The sequence below is a fragment of the Eriocheir sinensis genome, chromosome 28 (genome assembly GCF_024679095.1).
Source record: "Eriocheir sinensis breed Jianghai 21 chromosome 28, ASM2467909v1, whole genome shotgun sequence".
Classification (NCBI taxonomy): Eukaryota; Metazoa; Arthropoda; class Malacostraca; order Decapoda; family Varunidae; genus Eriocheir; species Eriocheir sinensis.
Genome location: NC_066536.1, coordinates 9,759,986 through 9,779,191, shown reverse-complemented (window position 1 = coordinate 9,779,191; position 19,206 = coordinate 9,759,986). Strand labels below are relative to the sequence as shown.

The 19,206-nt window shown below is 43.6% G+C and overlaps 1 long non-coding RNA gene across 1 annotated transcript in view; it reads right to left on the bottom strand.

Annotated features, from left to right (window-relative positions):
* Window positions 1-4,661: 4,661 nt before the first annotated feature.
* LOC127004492 (uncharacterized) overlaps window positions 4,662-19,206 on the bottom strand; it is a 109,694-nt gene continuing 95,149 nt past the window's right edge. The window contains exons 4-5 of the long non-coding RNA XR_007757851.1: window positions 13,183-13,347; window positions 4,662-4,902 (exon numbers count right to left, since the gene is read on the bottom strand). This is a non-coding gene — a long non-coding RNA (uncharacterized LOC127004492). The remainder of the gene's footprint in view (window positions 4,903-13,182; window positions 13,348-19,206) is intronic.

Genomic DNA, 19,206 nt, shown 5'->3' with positions numbered 1-19,206 from the left:
TCCAGCTACCTTAATGTTCACGACGTATAAGAGAAATAAACACGTACCGTAAAAGAGAAATAACCAAGTAACACTGTCATTCTGTTCTATAAGAGTCTTTTTCTCTAATTCTTCCCTCTGTCTATCTGTCTATCATACCCTTTCGTTCTTAAATTGCGCTATCACATTTCTTTCCTCTTTACTATAAATGTGCGTTCCTCTCTCTCTCTCTCTCTCTCTCTCTCTCTCTCTCTCTCTCTCTCTCTCTCTCTCTCTCTCTCTCTCTCTCTCTCATTAGGATGCGTTAACCTGCTAATCAATTTCAGGCCAGGTGGACAGAGAGGGCTGTGCAGAGTACCCCCTCAAGGAGCAGACTTTTCGGCCTTCCCCCTTCGTCACGCCACGGCGCACCGACAGACGCGCGGCTCCGAGATTACTTGACGTGACAATAGAGACCAACTTCCTGAGGCTCTCTCTCGCGCGCGCTCAGCCAATTAAAACTTCGACTTCTCTGACGTAATGGTTTTAATTGGAAAGAGTAAAACGCCTTTCGCTCCTCCATCTAATCGTGCGCGCGTTTGTTCATCTATCTGTCTGAGGGTGGAGGTGGCGTGGGAGGGGGGGGGGAGGGGGGATATTTTTTGTGTGTAAAATGTTATATATGTATTTAACTAGGTGAATGATTGCCTTCTGTTATTTTCAGTTTATCCAATCAGTGAAATAAAAAGGATAACAATAAAAAGAAGAGGAATTATGTCAAAACATGAATTAGAAAATAAACAAAAACAACAAAGAAGAAGAAGAAGAAGAAGAAGAAGAAGAAGAAGAAAGAAGAAGAAGCAGAAAGAAGAAAGGATGAAAGAAAGAAAAAGCAGAATACCATCACTACCACCACCACCAACCACTCCCCCACCATCACCACCACCAACAACAACAACAATATGAAGAACAAGAAGAAGAAGAGCCTGGTTACCTGTACCGCACCTCTGGCTCCTTGGAGATCAAAGCGGCAGGTGTAAAGGAAGGCGACGGCAAAGGGTGCGAGGCGAGGAGGTGAAGGTGGCGGCGAGAACGAAGGAGAATTATTTGGTGGTCTGATGAAAGCGAGCGGAGGAAAGAGGAGAGGGGCTAGGAATGGAAGGTGGAGGTGGAGATGGAGATGATGAAGGATATGAGAAACGAAGGGAGGGGGAAGGAGAAAGGAAGAGGTGTGAGACAGAGTGAGGGAGGTAAGAGGGGACAGGTAAGGTGGTAAGGTTATAAGGTAAGGAGGCAGATACGGGGAGGAGAAGTGGAAGAGAACTGAAAGGGCATTACCGCGGCGTTATAAGAACACACACACACACACACACACACACACACACACACACACACACACACACACACACATACAGAGTTCTTAGTTCACTTGAGCCGCCGCGGCCATCCTCCACTAACACGAAGGTAAGACGCGCGGGAAGGGAGAAGTGAGCCAGGTGAGAGGGTGTCGCGAGCAGCTTAGCTTCAGCTTAGCTTCATTTTGTATTCTCCTTGACAGAAGATAAAAGTAGAAAAATATCGGCTGTATGTTATTCTTGAAAGTATCATCCACGGCTAAACATCAAGTAAAAATATCCCCTTTTACTGCTGAGAAGTAGAGTATGAAAATAAAATATACAATATACAATAGAACTTAAAAAAAAAAGTATTAAAATGAAAACAAATGCATTAAAACAACACAAAAAAATCCATTTCTCCAAAAAGCCGGGAAAAAAATTAGGCGTGTTTCAGTCTCGGGGCAGGACATGACCCGGACTGAGTGAGCTAACACAACGAACACCCAGCAGCGGAAACAACAACACCACCACAACCACCACCACTACCGCAACCACCACCACTACCGCAACCACCACCACTACCGCCACCACGAATTTCACACCTACCCACGACAACCTTCCTCCTACCACACACTAGAGGCTTATTCACTATTAAAGCTGGTGTTGATACAACTGAAATAACTATTTTTAATTGCTGTTTATTACACACCCTCTGGCGGCAGATGCCCTTCTCTCACATGAGGGGAACGGAGAGGTGGGCGTGTCTGGCAGAGGAACACAGGAAGCATTAGACAAGAGAAAGAATGAAGATTGAGAAGGAAAGCGAGGAAGGGAATAAGAGAGAGAGAGAGAGAGAGAGAGAGAGAGAGAGAGAGAGAGAGAGAGAGAGAGAGAGAGAGAGAGAGAGAGAGAGAGAGAGAGAGAGAGAGAGAGAGAGAGAGAGAGAGAGAGAGAGAGAGAGAGAGAGAGAGAACAGAGTGGAAGTAACACAAAGAACTTCATAAAAGGTTAAATTAAGGCAGGAGGAGAAAGCATGCAGGGAAGCATTACAAGCATTACGAGGAAAAGGGAAAAACGAAATACTTCCAGCGAGAAGGTTGAGAAAATATGAAGTGTGATAAAAGCGGTAGAAATGAGAGAGGCGAGGGGAGGGGAACGAGATAGAAAAGAATAATGAACACCATAAAATAGAAAGAAAGAGACAGACACAAAATTAAGACATTACCTAAATAATAAAGGAAAGAAAAGTACAAAGTTAATAAAAGCGAGAGTAAAGAATGAAGACCGAGAGAGGAGAGGGAGAGTACGGAGGGAAAGTCATTATTGCTGATGTTTATCGTAACCATCCGTCATCTTTTTCTTGAAATGACTCAGAAAACCGGACACGTTGGCATTACCGCGCGCACAAGAAGGAACATAAAAACACTCCATTAGATATTACTTGACAAAGCTTTTTTTTTAGTGAGAGTTCCATCTAGTATATAAATAGTCCTGGCATCATTATCAATACTTCACTAAATAATTAATGCAAGTGTTCGAAACCACGTGTAACTTCGTAAACAAATTTCAAAATATCACAAGCAAATAAGTAAAAGACTTATAGTGTGTTGTTAAACTGTAAAGGCAAACAAACACCATTCTCAATCACATTCTGCTTCGAGTCTGCTTCTGGGAATTCCTTTGCCTTTATTTTTCGTATTTGCTGTTTTTTTTTTTGTGTGTGTGTGTGTACCGACCTAAAAAATCATAGTTGATGTGGTGAATGATGACATGCAGGAAAATCAACTTTTTCAACATTTGCACTGAAAGAAGATCGTTGTTTTTGTTCTATATACTATATTACCTATATTAAAAGTCGTTATAATTTATTATTTCTTCTCTGTTTATTTTTTTTCTTCTTATTTCTATTGGTCTCACCCTCCTTACTATCCTCCGTATCTCATCACATCCGTTCTGCTCCTTCCCATCCTTCTCTTAGTCCCCTCCTCCTCCTCCTCCCCCTCCTTCTCCGCCACCATCTCCGCCTCCGCCTTCTCCTCTTCCTCCTCTCTTCATCAGTCTTCACTTCATCATACTCCCACACCTTCTTATCTTCTTCCTTCAAGTAACATGAAAAGAATCCTCTTCCCTTCACTAGGCTCACCACAAATGGGTTGAGATTCCGCAGACTAACCATTAATTGCCTGGTTAAGTGGCACTGAAGGGGGGAAGGACAGGGGGGCGAGAAGGTAAAGGAAGAGGAGGAAGGCCGAGAGAGGGGATGGGAGAAGGAGGGAAGAAAGAGGAGGGTAGGGAAGGGAATGTAGGGAAGGGATAGAGGAGCGAAGAAAAGGTAGGGAACGGAAATTGAAAAGGTAGGAAGAGGAATGGGGGATTTAGAAAGGGCAGGAGGAGAGAAGGAAGGCAACGGCTGATGAAGGGAGAGTATGGAAGAGGGAAGAAAGAAATCAGGATGAGATAAGAAACAAGGAATATGAGAAAATTGCAAAGATAAACGGAAAGATTGAAGACGGAGGAAACAGCAAAACGGGACTAGAAAACGAGATAGAAGGATTCGGAAGATCGGCAAGTAAGAGGCAAAAAGAGAAAGGGAAATATGGAAGAACAGGAATGAAATGAGGGAGGAGAAAAGGGTGAAGAAAATGGAAGAAGACGGGAGAAGAAAGGAGGAATGTTGTAAGGAGAGAGAGAGAGAGAGAGAGAGAGAGAGAGAGAGAGAGAGAGAGAGAGAGAGAGAGAGAGAGAGAGAGAGAGAGAGAGAGAGAGAGAGAGAGAGAGAGAGAGAGAGAGAGAGAGAGAGAGAGAGAGAGAGAGAGAGAGAGAGAGAGAGAGAGAGAGAGAGAGAGAGAGAGAGAGAGAGAGAGAGAGAGAGAGAGATGAATGACTTACAGATTGATGGGGAAGATAAAAAATAAAAGTAAAAACACATGATGATGCTGAAGAACAAAACACACACACACACACACACACACACACACACACACACACACACGCACGGACGAATGTAACACCAACCTCCCTCTCGCTTATTTCTGTAAAAAAAAAAAGGTGTAAGCGGAAACCTGAACACCGCTATTTCAGACAACTCGCCCACGAGACTTTGCCGACAACAAGCGACGGGAGGAAAAAGTGAGAAAAAAATACTGAGGTTTAAAACATGCGGCGCAAAACTCTTGTTCTTGTCCTGTGATCTGAGAGTGCCGTGGGCGGAACAAGGAACACACACACACACACACACACACACACACACACACACACACACATACACACACACACACATACACACACACACGCACACACACTGACAAAAAAAAAGGCGTACACGGTTATATTATGCGTCCAATAATAATTTCACTTTACCTTACTGATGACGATGGTGATGCTGCTGGCGCTCTTGTTGTTGTTGTGGTGGTGGTGGTGGTTGACGTTTCTGTTTATGGTACTTAGACGATTGTTCTTCCAGGTTCACGATCACTGATTTTTTTTTTCTAATACTACCTATCACTGTTCCTGGTCTGTTTCAGGTTAGTTCAAAGTTCTCAACGCGCACTTTCTCATCGTCCACTTCGTTCAAGGGGCACTGATCGTCACTTCTTTCCTCAGGGACCTGCAGGAGAAGTATTTGAAATGTAGTAAAAGTCATATGAAATTATTCAAATATTCCTTTTCCCCAGACGATAATTTTATGTTCATGAGTCAGGATTTTCTTTAGCTCTTTATTGGCTTTCCATTCTGACTTCAGTAAAGAAAGACGCACTTCACTAAAGGAAACAACACAATTTAGTTCTTAATTAAAAATCTGCTGTCTACAAAATTATGATGAGCTCCATCATGAATGAACACAACGACTCGTTTTAAACCTCATTAATTTACTTCGAAACAAATAGAAAATAAAGTTTTTGAAGCAGAAACTTTACGCTGGTGTTCCATCACCTGCTTTCCATGTTAAGACACAACAGGGCAAGTTTTATTTGTGGCTGATGAATAACCTAAGTAGTCCCAGTGTGGTGTCGTCTGCCATCCTTTGTAGTGAGACCCCATCCTGAACTTCGCATCGCGGGACCCAATCTTCACTATCACAGAATAACTAAGTGAAGCATCTAAGTGTAAAAAAGTACCAAGGAAGACCTAAAAAGCGATGCAAAGCGGAACAGGTTACAAGAAGAGTGTTTATATCCTTGTTATATACATACATGTCATCATTTGCTTTTATAACAATATAAGTAAACTTGGGTGGGATAGATCCCGACAAGCAGTCGACAAAAGACACGGTACCGTGTCGAAATTCATGTATATGTATTCAGGATGGGATGTCTCACGATACGGGATCTCTGACGACACCACACCGGCACACACGACGACTGTTAATTAGTCATGCGTGTTTCCTCAAGAAAAATAAAACGCAACACGAACATGTGACACAGCACAACAAATTTAAACTATTATCTTGTTTCAGAGGAGATACATATTCATAATCCACGGCCTCCCAGCGGGATTCCATCAATATTAAGTTTTTCAAGCATTTCCAAGTTGCACAAATTTTCGGTACAGTTTTCACATAAGAAAAATGCTGCACACAATATTACTTTACGATTGGAACAACTAAAAATTAGCAGATAACTGTTGGGCTGTTAGGTACACACACACACACACACACACACACACACACACACACACACTTTCTAAAGCCAAAAAAAAAATCCTCTCGTAACAACGCGTTGACCCTTGGCGTCATGCCCCTCGTACAGTGGCCAGGCCAACGTAATACTCTATATCATTCTTAAAAGCACGCCCGAAATTGTTACCGTGATCCACATAATAACACTCGCCACTGCGCCGTCAGTCCTTCTCTCTTTCCACTTGCGTCTCCAACACCGTATGACGTATTAGTAGTGTAGTTACCGAACAACTTGAGCCAATTTTATACTCGATAATCCTTGTTAACGAAATTTTATACAGAACAGTATAAAGGCTATATTTAGTACAGTATGTTTCTATAACACATTTGCATGCTTGTAAAAATACAAAAGGAATCAAATTATATAAGAGACCTAAAAATATATTCAAGCTACCATACATTGTCGCCACTTAACCCGGCGGCAACTGCAATCACACTCCGTCGCTTTGAGCCCGCCGAGGAATTTCGTTCAACCTCGCAACTCCTCGGACCCCGCCGTGATAACGACGAGAACAAGTCAAACACTAAGTATTCATCAAATTCAGCTTTAACAGTAATTACGATCACACACAGATTACGTTTCGCAGTAATCCCAAGAGAGGCCGAAATGAGGGGAGGATCAGGCCAGCTAATGGAGCCACTTGGCAACTCAGCAGCTCCGGCCGAGGGAGGAGGTCTCGCGAGGCTTTAGGTTCGAGACGCCCCATGGAACTCGAAACTGCTCCGAGTCCTTCTTGATTGAATTACTTAAGGTCTGTGAATAGAATGACACATCAGGACGTGGGAGCACCCAATTAACACGATGCCTTGTGGGACATACCTGCCACCCCCGTGTTCTCGGGAGGCAGCCAAGGTATTGTGATTAAAATATAATTACCACTAATATGTGTGGGTCTGGGTTGGGGTGTGTGACGCGGTAAACAGGTTGTCACGCGTTGCCACAGTCTTGCAAGTCGATTCAAGAAGCCTCAAAGTTACATTATCATACCGATGAAGCGAAGCGAGTGATGGCGGAGACCCATAATTAGACAACATTAAAGTAGGAAATGAAGCCTCGAAACTTGAACCTGGCTAATTTGTCTTTCGTTACTCACTAATTGGCTACTATACCTACTCCTGCCCCTTGCCTTCCCCCTTGTGGCTTGGAAGACAGGAAACAGTAATGGAGAGAGGAGAGGCGGCGGAGAGAGAGAGAGAGAGAGAGAGGGGGGGGGGAGGGTATGGGGGAGAGACGCCGGGAATAGAAGCTGCCGGAGTGAGGAAGGGAAGGAGCGAGATGAGGTAAACACGTACCGTCAGGTGGCAGATGAGGTCACGGCTAGGCGCGAGGTGAGATGGGACGAGCAACTCCATTACGGCGGCGCCAAAAAACACAATCATTTTTCACCCTTCATGAAAACAACGGTACTTCGTATTCGGGGGCGCGGCGTTTACCAGGCCTCGGCACGCCAGGGGAGGGCTGTTTTATGCAACGCGCTGCTTATTTTCGAGTATAACCAATAATTTCTTAAGTTTCAGGGGCGGCGGATGAATACGGCGAACTTATATTCCGCTAGTAATCATTTCCACGCGTTCAAAGTTCCCCAGGTATGCAATCTCTTTTTTTTTTAATCTGGACACCTCTCCTCCCGAAATTGACATCTCTTTCGGCCACCTCTTTGGATTCTTTTTAGGAGCAGCGAGTAGCGGGCTTTTTTTATTATTGTTTCCTTTTTTTGTGCCCTTGAGCTGTCTCCTTTGTTGTGAAAAAAAATGAAATCTCTTATCTTCATCTTTCTCATTTGAGGGACTACTCGAGGATAATGAAGCTCTCCCACACGTGTCCTCCATTACCCAAACTTCAACAACCACCTCACATAATTTCACCTTTTAGCTGTTGAAAAAAAAAAGAAATATTTTCTGCACTTAACTCTCCTCTCTCTCTCTCTCTCTCTCTCTCTCTCTCTCTCTCTCTCTCTCTCTCTCTGGGTCTCTCTCTCTCTCTCTCTCTCTCTCCATCTCTCTCTCTCTCTCTCTCTCTCTCTCTCTCGAGAACTCTGAGAGCTCTAAAGCGAAACTCTCTCTCTCTCTCTCTCTCTCTCTCTCTCTCTCTCTCTCTCTCTCTCTCTCGGAGTTGATCTCAAATCTCTCTCTCTCTCTCTCTCTCTCTCTCTCTCTCTCTCTCTCTCTCTCTCTCTCTCTCTCTCTCTCTCTCTCTCTCTCTCTCTCTCTCTCTCTCTCCGGTGTGAGGTGACGCTAAGAAGATTCATCAGCGAGCCTTTCCTCCTTCCTTCCTGGGTTCGTGAGGAGGAGGAGGAGGAGGAGGTGGAAGAGGAGGAGGAGAATGAGGTGCTGCACAGTGTTATTCAACCCCCCCCTCCTCTCTACCTCCCTCTCCTTCAAGTCTCTTCGCTCCTCTCCTTACTTTCCCTCTCCATTTTCCCTCTTCTTATTCTTTTTTCTCATTCCCTTTTCTTCTTTCACACCATTTTGTAGCATCTTTCATTTTTTCTTTCCTGTTACTTCCCTCTGTTTTTCCTTGCTCTTTTCCTCTTTCTCTTATTTCCCCATTTTCTTCATTTTTTCCCTCCTCCTCTTCCTTGTCTCCCTTCTTTCATCTATCTGGCTCTTTTTTTTATTTTCTTTCCCTATCACTTCTCTCTACTATCTCCCATTCTCTCTCTCTCTCTCTCTCTCTCTCTCTCTCTCTCTCTCTCTCTCTCTCTCTCTCTCTCTCTCTCTCTCTCTCTCTCTCTCTCTCTCTCTCTCTTCTTCTTTTTCTTCTTCTAGCTTAGTTTTTCCCCTCTTTTTCCTCACATATTTCACAAACTCTTCAGCGTCTCTGCCCTCTCTTTCTCTCTCAGTTATTTCCTCCACTTTCTTCTTTTTCTCTCTCGCAGTCCCCTTCCTTTCCTCCTCCTTCCTCTTCCACCCTCTCCCTCCTCCCTCCCTTCATGCCTTGCTCAGTTTTTCCTCCCCCTCAGGGTCTTAACAAACGACACTCCAGGATCAATATTGACAATTTTTGGCTCCTCTGCTGTCCATTGTCAACAAGGGACACTCCACCACCTCGAGTCGGGGCGTACGAAAAACGGGACAAAATGACCTCGACGCCCCTGCCTTTAAGCACAGCGATCGTGGGCGCGCGCGGATATTATAGCGCCGCTCTGTTTGCCGTGTGGGAAATAGTTGAGCGGAACGGGAAATATAAGGTGACATCAAAGGTCTTCTCCCAGTTCATTCGGCCGTCTGTTCCTTTCGTTGCCGTCACCCCGCAGACAGCCACTAGAGACGCTCCAAAAGGGAAGAGAGGGAGAGGGAAGGACGGCAGGGAAAAATGGGAAAAAAAAAATACTACAAGGGGGAGAAAGAAAAATACGGCTTAGGTGGGGGAGCCGGAGCGGGGATAGGCAAAAAACACAAACATTGAGCATGAAGTGTAGGACAGAGATTTACAGCGCCTGTCAATATCGAGGCGGAGCGGGGAAGAAAAAGCGTAGAGAGGTTGAAAAATCATACGGTGAGCGAGTAAATATTTCGGCGAGAACAAAACTTTCGTGTATGCGAGGAGTGAAGGAAGGTTTTTTTTTTTAAGCGAGAACATTACTTTGCTGCCGGCGTGTGTAAGGCCATTTGTATTGCTCTGGATGTGGGATTTTTTACGTTTAATTATTCGGTTTGTTCTGGTTAACGTAACGAATGGCAAACCAGGAGGAACACACACACACACACACACACACACACACACACACACACACACACACACACACACACACACACACACACACACACACACGCATATTTACACTCACAGGGCAAACAATTACGTACATGTACACTGTGAAACCCATATGGAGGGATGGAGAGAGAGAGAGAGAGAGAGAGAGAGAGAGAGAGAGAGAGAGAGAGAGAGAGAGAGAGAGAGAGAGAGAGAGAGAGAGAGAGAGAGAGAGAGAGAGAGAGAGAGAGAGGAGAGTGTGTGTATAATAATAATAATAATAATAATAATAATAATAATAATAATAATAATAATAATAATAATAATAATAATAATAATAAACGGTTTCCGATTAGAGCAACTGCAAGGTTCTTTAGTCGATCTCTGGGTACTGCCAGACCTTACACACCAAACACCCCATCTCCCTTGCTCAAGGGGGCACAGTAACCATTCTAGTCAGCGAGGAAAAAAAATCTGAGCTGGCCTGAGCGGGGCTCGAACCGCCGCCTGTTAGACCATAAAGCCTGGCAGCGCAGCACTTTACCGACTGAGCTATCAGAGGTGTGTGTGTGTGTGTGTGTGCACAGGCAAACATAAAGGAAACTCAAACAAAACAAAATAAGTCAAACGCGAAATAAACGAATCCCAACAAAGGATAAATCTGTATTAACATTTTTTCTTCTCTCCTCCTCGTTAGTTTTATTTCTCAGCTATCGAATAGTATTTATCTTCTATGTTCTTTTTACTGTATCATAATGCTAATTCTCGGTTATTATACACATTTTAAACTTGACACTTTTCTCTAATTAATGCAATTCACACAAAGCTATTTTTTTCTTGTCAAACACACCAAAAAAACGCATTAATCTTACGTAACCTTTGAACTGCACCCACTTACTTTACATATTCTTTACTCCACTGCTATATTTTTTATCGTTACTCCTCCACCCTCATAACTTACACTTTTCCTGCGTTCCTGCCTCCCCGCGGGGCTCTCATTTTCTCTTCTGTTCATGTTTGCTTTTAATTTCCTCTTTATGCCTCCGAGTGGGGATCAGTGTCGGGTCACTGGCTGGGGCAGGGATAAACACACTTAATGATACGGCGAGTCACTGACGAGGAAGATGAGTAGGAGGAGTGCAAAGAGGAGGAGGAGGAGGAGGAGGAGGAGGAGGAGGAGGAGGAGGAGGAGGAGGAGGAGGAAGAGGAGGAGGAGTAGGAGGAGGAGTTGGAGGAGGAAGATGATGATGATTAGGAGGAGGAGGAAAGCTGGTGAGGATGAGGATGAGATATTGTTTGAAACTGTGAAGAGGAGACCGGATTAGAGAGAATGAAGATCAAGGAGGATTAGTAAGGATAAGGAAGAAAATGAGGTGAAGAAGTTGAGGATGATGAGGATGAGGATGAGGAGGATGGGTTGGGCGTTTTAAGAAGAAGGATGGTCAAGAGAAGATAGAGGGGGACGGGACTATGAAGATGGGTTGGAGGAGAAGGTGAAGGAGGAGGAAGAGAAGGATGGGTCGGTGATGAGGTGGAGGAGGAGGAGGAGGTAGGAGGAGGAGGAGGAGGAGGAGGAAGAGGAGGGGGGGTGATGCTCATTAAGATGGCCTGGACAGCGGGTTATCATGCACCACAGGACGATGATGAGCTGTTGGCCTCCATGCACGAACTATGACGACCACCACACACACACACACACACACACACACACACACACACACACACACGCACTAAAAATCCTCCTCGTCCTTACCATAATCATTTTACTGGCCATCATCATCATCTGCCCTGATCTATGCCACAATCACCACACTTAAAGTCCCTCCTCTTTCCTACCAGAATCACCACAATTACTGTCGGCCTTATTTCATCACTGCCACAATCACCACCACTCCCATAACAACAACTAGCTCCTCCTCCTCCTCTTCCTCTTCCTCTTCCTCCTCCTCCTCCTACTACTTCTACTACTACTACTATTACTACCACTACTACTACCACTACAAAGACTATAACAAAGGAGATAACACACCACACAACAACAGGAAGCAAAAGACCTTCATAAAACAGCCGCCTTAACATCACTAACAACAGAAACAAAAACAAATGGGCAAATAAATAACAATCTTCCTCCCGACGCGTAAAGAACCAATAGATTTATGTCAAGGGAGAAATTTTATGACCGTGGTCGCGTCCGCTTCCCAGACACTTCATTCCTTTCTTCGCTCGCCGCTACGATTTTTTTTTCTCTCCCTCTCTCTCTCTTCGTGTCTCCCCGGCGGTATTGTATCAGGAAAGGGATTCGAAGGGAGGATGTGGGCATGACAGTGGGGGTGATGAAGGAAGGAAGGAAAGTTTTTACATGCTGAGGAAATTAAAGACGAGAAATAAAAGGGAAGAAGTAGAGAGAGAGAGAGAGCTGTAGATCTGATAAAGGGAAGATGACGTTGAAATAAAAGCGAAGAAAGATAGTTAAGAAAGAGCCGTAGGATTAATGGAATAAGGAAACGATAGAGAGAGCAGTGGTTTTGATAAGCTAAAGATGACGTTAAGATAATAGCGAAAAAAGGAAGTAAAGAAAGACCCGTGGGAAAGATGAACTAAGGAAAAGATAGAGAGATCCGTGATTGTAATGAAGGCAAGAATACGCTACTGAAGATAATGAAGAAACTGAATAAAAAGCTGTAGGAATAATGGAGTAAGAAAGAGGGGAAGGGATGATTGGCTGTGATAAAGGACAGGACGTAAGACAATGGAGAAGAAAATGAGTGAGAGCCGTAAGAAAAAAGGGAGTAAGAAAGAGGTGAAGAATCCGGGCAGTAGCTGTGATGAGAGAGGATAATTAAGATGACTGTTGGGAATGGAGTGGAAATTGAGAGCTGCGGAGGAGGAGGAGGAGGGTTGGAGGCCGTGGGTGAAGGCAGTGGTTGTGATAGGGAAGAATGGATGTGATGACGGCGACGAAGGGAAAAGAAGTTAGGGTATGGGAAAATTAAGGCTGGTGATGAAGGTATGGCGGTGATTGTGACGGGAAAGAGAGAATATGATAATGGCTGAGGTGGGAGTGGGAGTCAGGAGTTTTAAAATAGTGATGAGGGGAGACACAGAACAAAGTGTTATGTAGGCGGGAGCTTAATAGAACGGAAAACTAGGACGTGGATAAAGTAAAATGTAAGGAATGAGAACGTGAAAGCAGGTCACATGCACAGAAAAAAGAAACATGGATAGAAAAAGGAAACAAAACGAGAGAAAAAATGTTTACATTTGGAAACGGAGGTAAAGAACTGGCACTAGCGGGAAAGAGGGAAAGGGAAAGAGAAGTACAAAAAGCTGAAATAAAGGTTCGGTCACAGAAGGTCAAAAGGTGAGGAAAATGTATAAACAAAAGCTAAAAACTAGAAAAGATTACACGAGAAATGAAGCACCGAAGCATAAAACGTATAAGACCCTCAACACCACACCCTGCATTCTGTAGCTCCGACACTCACTATCCATATAACATTAAGGAAACCTACCGTTAGGAAGCTGCCGTGACCTCCAAGACGCAGATGTTTAGTGACGACGCCAAGAGATTGCTGTTGTCCTCTGCTTCATGTGATGACGTCGAGTATAAGAGGATTACAGGCATCCTTGGCCATTTACTTGTACGTAGGAAGGAGGTGCCGTCCCTCGTCAATAACCTGGAAAAGGATAGAAATAGTGATAGATGGTTGGCGATTTCACTTAGCCTCGACTTGACATAGTTACTTAGTTAAAAATGACCCCACGTTCCTAAAGTTCAGTATGGCCATTTGTAGAGCCGTATAAAGCACTTAAATTACTTTCACTAAGGAAAATAATCATACTTATACATATTGCAACCTTAAACACGAGAAAAATACTTTATTACTGTCTTTTTTACGCATCCATTACTGTATTCGTTCATTTATCACTATGGCTGGGCCCATCACTGGAGAGGAAGAGACTGGCAGGGAGGAAGCTGAGGGACGGGAAGAAGAGATGAAAAACTCCCGGACGGCCAGCCCCGAGGGTGTACTCCATCATAGGATCCTCCCTACCTGTCCTGCACACCCGCACACCCTCCCCCGCCGCCTCCCCATCCCCGTCCTGCCGAGCCCTTCAATAATATCCTTCCGCGACCCACACACCCCTCCCTTTCCCGCCCCTCCCAGCCCCGCCTTGACCTCCTTCTAACCCTATTATGTCACTAAGTTCCTCCTGACACTGACGCCTTAGGAATGCCTACTCTGTCTTTCCGAGGGAGCTACTAAATGGATCCTCAGTCCAATTAAGAAACTTTAGTACACATCAATTGATAAGCGTCCCGAAGAATATTAATTAAACTCTCCTTTGTTCGTGGCTTATTTTCAGTCTTTTTCTTGGTCTTTTATGGGAAATTAGTGTCCAGAGTTGCAGTTTCAGGCGCCGTCACCCACACCATCAAGTAGTGCGTCTCGTAAGAACAACTTCCTCTCACCGTAGCAGATGCCGGGCTAACACACTCTCCGCGCCCTCCCGGGAAGGCCTTATCAGCTACCATATTGCTATTAATCTTGGCCCATTGTTCCTCCCTCTCACTCCCCTACCGGCCATAGCCTCATCTCATTAATTAGCTGCGAGTTTCCACCCCATTACGCCCCCCAGCCTGCCAACATCCTCACTGCCTACCACGCCTCCTCCTCTCCATTCCTCTCCGACCCCTCCCACCCACTGCCTCCCTCCCAACCTTCCTCTCTCTCCTCCTCCCCTCCCTCCATTCCTCCCTCTTTTCGTATTTCTCCCCTTTCCTGTATCTCACCCTCTCTTTTCCTACCTCCTACCTCTTCCTACTTCCCTCTTCTTCCGTCCCTCCAACCCTCCCTCGCTCCGTGTTTCTCTCTCTCCCTGCTTCTCACCCTCTCCCTTCCTCTCTCCCTACCTATTCAGCTCCCCCATAGCTACGGCCTCGCGCGCACACACATTTGACAATAATAAATTAATGTTCTCGTGAGCTTAATGACTTAATTCCCCCTCGCACAGCAAACAATCGGATGATACGGCCGGCTCCACAGTTTTTCCATCCCCACGTTCAAACAGAATTTTACGACTTGCGCGAAGTAAACTGGAGGTTGTTGTTGCAGGAATTCCGATATTTGAGATGAACGATAATGTCGGATCTACGAAATTTTCCCTCCCTGCATCGAAGCGAAGTTGTGTGAAGTAGATAGTAGAAGATAGTTTGAGTCTACTGGCAATTGAACCCCACTTAAGTGAATGTAGTAAAATTCCTTAAGCCCATATATACAGGTAAATGCGTAAAGGACTAGTGAGGAAAGCATCGCTCCGTTACAGGACAGGGTAGGAAATATAGATGTGTGCAAAAGAAATCATCGCAGTTGTATCCAGGTTGACTATACGCGTAAATAAAATAACGCAATAATATCACTATAGAGCAGAGAAGTGCAAAATATAACACTGAGACACATCACGTCGGAGGAGTAGTGAAATGATGTGTTTGTCTTTTGATAACGGCAGAGACAGACAGACAGACAGACAGACAGACAGACGCTGTCACTCCCATCACACGGGTATGCCGAAAAACGCTCCGAAATCATATATGCACGAACTCTTTCTCCTTCCTTTTACGTGAGGCGGCATTGTCTCTCAGCGCACCCTTTCCTCTTCCATATATATATATATATATATATATATATATATATATATATATATATATATATATATATATATATATATATATATATATATATATATATATATATTTTTTTTTTTCATTGATAGGCCGCATTGGAGATAAAATTAAGGGTAACACTGTATTAAATTGTACCTGTCTTGAGTGTTATATGCAACTCGTTTCTCTTCGTATGAATTGGTGAGTTTTATATATATATATATATATATATATATATATATATATATATATATATATATATATATATATATATATATATATATATATATATATATATATATATATATATATATATATGCCTTTGGGTCTCACATTCATTGGTTCGTGGAAAAGTTCATACTATTATTATCATTATTATTATTATTATTATTATTATTATTATAATTATTGTTATTATTATTACTATTATTATTATTATTTTTATTATTATTATTATTATTATTATTATTATTATTATTATTATTATTATTATTATTATTATTATTATTATTATTATTATTATTATTATTATTATTATTTCTATTAGTAATCCTGGAAACCAAACTTGTCCCCATTTCTTGCAGTGTTCGCGCGACCCGAGGCAGGGATGGAGGGGCGCTCCGCACGGCTCTGGGGAAGAGGTGAAGGACGCCGCCCACACAACTTTTGAACCTTGGACTCGCAAAATTGGCTTCTGGATGTTTTTCTTTGCGCTCAGAATGTTTTGCTGTCTCGCCTTCCCTGGACGCCGGAGAAAACATGCCGCGCTTCAGAATGCGTATAATTTCTGGCTCCCATTCCACCTGACCTTTACTTGCACCTGACTAATGCATCCCAGCAACACCTGTAGTCCTAAACACCTGAATATACTGTTACCTTAAACATGACGATCCCACGATCTTCTCTCGACTCCCACCTTGGCTCAAACGTAGCATTTGTATTACACTCGCACCTAGAGCCCGACTTCTACTTTAACCGCTGAGCTTTGTATGGCACTGCAATAAAAAGGTTCAGCAGTCTGAAGCCTTCACATCCCAGACATCTGAGCCTCGCCTCTTCTTGTGTCTCCATAATCCACGAAGGTGGGCACTTTATCTTTTGCTAACAGCTGTTGTGAAACGAAACAGTGTCGTGAGTCTTGTGGGAGAGAAAAAGAGAGAGAGAAAGAGAGAGAGAGAGAGAGAGAGAGAGAGAGAGAGAGAGAGAGAGAGAGAGAGAGAGAGAGAGAGAGAGAGAGAGAGAGAGAGAGAGAGAGAGAGAGAGAGAGAGAGAGAGAGAGAGAGAGAGAGAGAGAGAGAGAGAGAGAGAGAGAGAGAGAGAGAGAGAAGAAGAAGAAGAAGAAGAAGAAGAAGCAGAAGAAGAAAAAAGAAAATCAACAACATAATAATAACGACCACAACAGCAAGAAGAAAAATTATATGAGAAAAATAAAAAAACACAACTTATAAAATAAAATAAAATAAACAACTCTTCATACAGACAAAAACAAGCACAAAGAATAAGTGAATCACAGGAAAGGAAAAAACTAAAAAGAAAAAACAAGACACGTTTCACCTTTTATCCCTCCTTCCCACACTCCCATCTCTCATTTCCTCCTCCACCTTATCCATTCTGTCTTTCTCTTTTTATTTATTTTTTTGCCCTCAGTCTCGACCTCTCCTGCTTCCATCCCTCACTTTTCCCTCTTCTTTAACCCTCCAGCTTCTCTCAGCACCCCCTCATTCTCCTCCTCCTCCTTCTCCTATGCCTCCTCGTCCTCTTTCACCACGCCGCAAGGGATGAGAGGGCAAGGGAAACAGTCGCTCTCCTAACAGTTTAAGTCTTTTTCGTCCTGGAGGCGCTGCGAGGGGATGCTGGCAATGCTTGATGAATAGACGGAAAGATGAAGGATACGAGTGGGCGGCGAGGAGCTCAGTGTTCGAGGATGTGGACTTGTGTTGATTCACGTTCAGCAGAAAGGCGCAACGATGCATTTGTTTCAGACTTCAAAGTGTGTTAGTGTTAGTATATGTATGTGTGTGTGTGTTGGGGGGTTGGGATTTGATGTGTACAAGTGGCATCCAACAGAAAGAGATACGAAACAGTTATACGTGTAAAATCGCTCCTGATCGTGACTTTATACTTTGATTTCTCATTTTCCAAGTCTCCCAGGATTCTAGTAAGCTATTATTAATCCAGAAGGCAAGTGACGACAGGGTTTTGATTCTCTGCAGATAACTCAACATGACATTTGACATTTATGTTTGAAATGTTCGTGAATGCGAGATTTTCAGAAATGCTACAGTAGAGCTTGGTGGACGAGTGACTTTTATAACAATGACATTAAATCAAGCAACAGAAAATGTATCGCAGTAACACAGCCATTTTTCAAACAAAAGTATGAGAAAAACATTTAACTACCTTTAGCTCACAAAAATAATATAAACACATACTTAAAACTTTTTCAAGTGAGAAAGCTGAAACGTTTACGATTGAAAAAAAATAGATTTGTGTACCCAGAGTTTGCTTCAAAATAGTAGAGTTGAAGAGGTGAAATGAGGGGGAGAGGCGGGGTGTGGAGAGACAGGGCGCAGGTGGGGCGAGGGTCTGAAGGGGGAGGTGACACAGAAGGAGGCTGAAAGGCGGGGAAAAGGGAAGAACAAAGGGAACGTGCAATCTTTTATATTATGGGTGAGGCTGGGAGTCACCCCCGCCATCGCTCTTGTCTTTGTTGTGTTATTAACAAATATGAAAAATCTCCATGCTACGAACACCTAACGGATATAATGGTCGATATTTCTCTTGGACATGATACTACGATGTATATGAATATCACTTCTAAAACGCATGTCAAAATAGTAGAAACGGCATCCAAGACTCCCTAGACCTCCGAGGTGATGGCTGCGGGAGAGCCTCTTTGGCACCCTCTGAGCACATTACGGCCCCTGAGTGGCGCCCGACGAGCCACCTTCCCATGCAGGCGGCGGGAAGCCACATATACAGAGGCGGCGAAACACTTCCTCCGTCCCATAAACAAAATTTCTTTGCGACGTGCTCACGCAACACACAGCTCACGACGCCTACGGAGCAGGTCAGGCGGCAAAAATCACTGGGTCGTTGTTGAGGTGGGAGTGAGGTTATTAGAGGAACACTGGGATTATCATGTCTATCGTATTTAATAATATGAGAATCTCCTCTAAAAGATTCGCTCCACACCAGCCAGACCCTCAGCTCCCCTTCACCTGGCCGAGCCTCAACGAGCCTCTCGCCCGCCACTCACCTGTGCGCACCTCAGTCAACAGTGGCAATTAATTAAGGCTCAAGCACCTCGCAGCACCTGAATTACGTATTCCCTCTGGGGAATTACCACGATCCATATGTGTGTGTGTGTGTGTGTGTGTGTGTGTCTATATATATATATATATATATATATATATATATATATATATATATATATATATATATATATATATATATATATATATATATATATATGTATGTGTGTGTCCATCAATCTATCTATCTATCCTTCTAGCAATTCATAGATAGATAGATAGATAGATAGACAGATAGATAGATAGATGGATAGATAGATAAAGATATGGTTAATTATGAAGTAAATGCATGTAGCCTATGATTATATATTTTACTAAGCTCACTAATTTATTGAAAGCATCATCAAACGAACGGGGGAGAGAACCACCACCAGGGGGCCGCCAGGGCAAGGGCAACGTAAAGCGAGGGTGGCGATAAGTTAATGTGTGAGGCTTCAGTCAAACACATCCGAGTTGATGAAAAAAATGCAATTACGTTAGAAAGAAATGGCAGTTGCCTGCCTTCCCCCGTCTGCATGCCACGCCAGTCACCTGAATGCTTGTTTCGTTGACACTAA